This window comes from Caloenas nicobarica, chromosome 2 (assembly GCF_036013445.1).
Source record: "Caloenas nicobarica isolate bCalNic1 chromosome 2, bCalNic1.hap1, whole genome shotgun sequence".
Lineage (NCBI taxonomy): Eukaryota > Metazoa > Chordata > Aves > Columbiformes > Columbidae > Caloenas > Caloenas nicobarica.
This window is the reverse complement of record NC_088246.1, coordinates 78270669-78275159: the sequence shown is the minus strand read 5'-3', so window position 1 is coordinate 78275159 and position 4491 is coordinate 78270669.

Here is a 4491-nt window from a genome sequence, read left to right as displayed (position 1 = left end):
TACACACAATTAATGATAATAAAAATCTTAAAGATCTACTTGAGAAAAAGTGAAGATTTTATTCGAATTAGCGGAGAAAATCAAATACATTACTATACGCCTATGCTTATTTTGCTAAAAAAAAAGACCAAAAAAAAGTGAATATAAAACCACTCCTGGTTAGGCTTTTGTAATACTTTTTTGTATGTATTTTTTAACAAAAAGTGCTTCCCTTCCCCAGTATGTGCCACAATAATGCACATTCACGCACACACGTGGAACTGAACAGGAACCCTCATAGATCTGATGTGAAATGCCTTACTGCTGAGGAGTGGGCAACTAATGCCTAAAGTCTCCTCCTGCACAGCATGTGTTTCTACAAGTCTCTCAGTCTGAGGAGTCGCAACATGCATTATCCATGACAAATATACTGCATGCTCTTGAAACTCAGCCACTTCAGACCTGAAGGGCTGCAGTAACTCTGCATGTAACCATGGGAAAACGAGGAGCAATCTTTTGCTTAGGGACACTAGAGCAGCCCTTCTTATCCCCATGAAAAACAATATGGTGCTAAAGATCAATATAGACAGTAACTGCTGTTAATCTGTGTCCTTTGCTACATGTTCATGTAGAGATTGGAAAGTGCTCTGCAAGGCTCACAGCATATGTGGGAGTAGCATCACTAAAATAATGTAATTTCTACTTGCCCATTTCAGGTTCCCCTCCTTTTATCATATTGATATCAGAGCAACTACCTTCCTGTGTCTACTACAAAACAGAACCCTGCTGAAGGATGGGTTTGTGCTAATCAAGTATTTAATAAAGCTATAGTTTTATCAGATACCTCCATTCAAATTGGGCAGTAGTGCCCCCTCACCACCACCCTTAAAAGACATCTACGATGACCGGAGAATCCACTTGTGCCAGCACATCGTACTGGACATGGTAAAAAGGCTGCAAATGCTTCGTGTGGAAAAGTTATTTCTGGAGTATGTAATACATATTAGTAATAGACACTTAATAATAGTCACTGGAAAATCAAAGTGTATTTGACCAGGCTGTCAGGGATTTCTTGCAAGGAATGCTGAACCACTCCAAACCTTATCAGCTAGTTTTTCAAACCTCCTTCCAAATGGCTGTTGCCCTTTTCAGTCCGTCAGGGACACTTGTGGCCCAAAAGGCATGTGCTCGGGCAACCTTGCTTGGGCATGTGGGCACCACGGAGCTCTGCCCAGCAGCGTCTGCCCTATGAAGATTCCCAACGCCTGCTCCCCCCACAAGACACTAAAAGCCAATGATTCACATTCACCTTGGCTGAGTTGCAGTGTTATCTCTGGAAAAATCAAACTGAGAATCTTTTGGCAGTCACAGTCACTGCTGAAGCAACGGGAGTCCAATCCCGTGCTGATAGGAACAAGTCCCATTTCAGATGGAAAGATCGTCATGAATGTGTTTCTTCTCTCTTCCTCTTGCATGGTGCCATCTTAATTTCCAGAATGAAGAGTGAACTTTTGCTATACAAGAAATGATTTCTCCAGAGCCCTGCCAGTTAAGTCTGCTTTTGTGCTGTGGTGTCAATCACCTCATTGAGTGGGAAGGTTGAAGCAGAAAACAAAATACATATGAACAGCTTCTTTACATCCCACTTTATTTAACCTGATTACATGGTGAAAGGTACTACTTTACATAAAATCGCTGAGTCCACATTAGCAAAATGTTGTAAGGGGCAAATCAAAAAGCAGCATTCCTCCCCACAAATCCAGAGGAGGAACTGCTGCTGTTTAAGTAGCGTTGCTAATCACACATGTTGTCCTTACCTGAGGAGAAGGTGCAGGAGAAAATCCTCTCCCTTCCTTTTTTCCTATTCTTTTAGGGTTTTTTATATTTTCTTATTTCCTTCCCACTTTCACTGTATATGGGCTGATTTACTTGAGCTGAATATTTGTTATTTTCAGTCTTTGTTATGCCGTCAAACCCATTCTACCCAGCACTGGAGGCTGCACTTCTCTATGGGCAATGTGTAGTTTTTGCAAGTACACTCAGGGGCCTCTGCTGTCATCCAGTGTTTGTACCCTACAGTGTTCTCAGGAAAATAGCATAACATTAAGGAACCGTGTTGTGGTATATGAACATGTCAGAGTGTCTGATCAGGTGTGTTTTAACTCTGCTTTTTCTTCTTCTTTTGGCTAGCTGGCTTATGGTTTCTTTGTTTTGGCTGAGGATTACCACAGCCCTTCTGGCTCATTCCTTAGCCTGCCTGACCACCTGATCGATCCTTGGGCATTGTGCTGTCTTTAACTTGCATGAAAACTGGCGGGTCTGTCACATCATGTTTCTATTGGCAGTCTCAGATTTCCATGCATTATATGCAGATCATCATATACAAAATTACTCCTGATTTCAACTTCCCAGGAAACTGTTGGAAAGGGAGGAGGGCAAAGGAGCTCAGGAGCGTCGAGGACCACTTGTACAAGCTGGACACGTACAAGCCAATGGGACTTGGCAGAATGTATCTGAGGCTGCTGAGAGGGTTGGCCAACATCACTGCAAAGCCATGCTTCAACATCTTTGACGGGTCATGGAGTTCAGGGGAAGTCCCAGCTGACTGGAAAAGGGCAAATATTACACCCATCCACAGAAAGGGCAAAAAAGAGGATTTGGGGAATTAACAGGTGAGTCAGCCTCACTTGAGTCCCTTGAAAAATGATGGAACAGGTCCTCATGGAAGCTATTTCCAGGCATGAAGGAGAAGGCAACTGGGAAAAGCCAACACCCACCTCAGCTAACTCAACCCTCTCCCAGTGTCAGCAGTTCATGGTTTGCTTCGTCATCGGTTCCGTAGAGATTTGGGAGGCTGACCTTACTCGTGAAGATCAAGGCAAAGAGGGCATGAAGGAAAATCTTCAGGTTTCTTTCTGTCATTTGTAACTAACTTGCCACTCCCACTCAGCAGTGGACCTACCTTTTTCTGGCCCTTCTGTTTGCCAACATACATACAGTATGTTAGTACTTTCTTGCTTTTCTTAAAATCTCATGCCAGTTTGGGCTCTAGCTGGGCTTTAGCCTTCCTCTCTGCATCTAGAGGTGTTTCTATATTCTGCTATGGAAGCCTGTTCCCTTTTCCATCTCTCTCATGTTCCTTTTTTGCATCTCAGTTCTCTCTGTAGCTCACTGCCTAACCAGGCTGGTTTCTTGCTGTGCCAGCTCCTTTTCCTGCTTAGGTGGATGGACTGCTCCTGTGCTTGGAGAAGGCTGTCTCTGAAAGTCTCCCAATACTCCTGAATGCCTTTGGCTTCCAAAGCAGACTCCTCTGGGATACCTCCTAACAGCTCCCTGAGCAAGATGAAATTTGCTTTTATGAAGTTCTGGGGCCTTATTCTGCTACTTACCTTCTTTACACTCCTTACGATGTTTAACTCCACAAACTTATCACTGCAGCCAAGGCTGCCATTGTCAGTCTTCAAGTGATCTGAAGATTTCACCCCTTTCTCTTTCCCTATCAGGTTGTCCGTAGCAGACACCCATCAAAAGCACTCCCTTGATGGTGACACCTCTGATTTTGACCCAAAGGCACTCAGCTGACCTGTCCTCTTGCCCATGTCCTCAGATTGCTCTTTCACATAGAACATAACCCCTCATCTTCTTCCACCTTTTATGTCTTTCCTCAAAAGCTCAGAAACTGTCACCTTTGTTTTAACAGAGCTAATTCCTCAGCCAGTTTCTAAAACGACAGAAAAAAAAAAAAACAACATTTCAGTGAGTTTTCCACTGTTGTGCCTTTGGTTATAGGTCTGAAAGCTTTGTCCTGTGCCTGGCGACGGGCCTTCAAATTCCCACCTGTAGGAAGGTGAGAGGCAAGGGCCGAAGCTGGTACAAAGAAGAAAGGCTGAAAGCAGTGTGCTCCATGCTCCCTCTTCTTGCTGCCCCGTGGGGATGCGGGGAGAAGACGGCAACTTGCTGCTGCTGGAGACAAGCCCTGTCCCTCCAGCAGAGACAAGCCGGGCAGCAGCGTCCTGGAGGCTCCGCTGTCCCAGGTGCTCAGCACCAGGTGATACTCGGTGATACCTGGGTCCCCTCGCTGCCACAGGGGAAGAAGTGGTCCAGGGTTTCTGCCAGATGGAATCAGGCCTGTGTGTGTCACTCTCAAAAAAAGCAGTGTACACAAAATGAAGCGAAATTGGCCATAGGCAGCACATGAGGAACAACCATTTCAAACACAGAAACCACTTGCCTAATAGGCTGTTCCTATTGATCTTCACTGGATTTTAACGGCAGGCTATTTAAATGAAGTCTCAATTATTTGAAGCACCTTAAATGAGGATTTACAAGGTTTTTTTCAGCATGCAGGCCTGCCATTACATATCTCAATTCTGTAGCCTTTATGAAGCTGCTTGCTTTCTTTGTTCTCTTTGGTTTTGATCAGTTCTAACATTTATTTCTCTCTCTTTTAGTGTTGTAGGCGCTTCTAAAGCACAGAAGTTCTTGCTCCCTCTGGGAAATACAAAACACTGT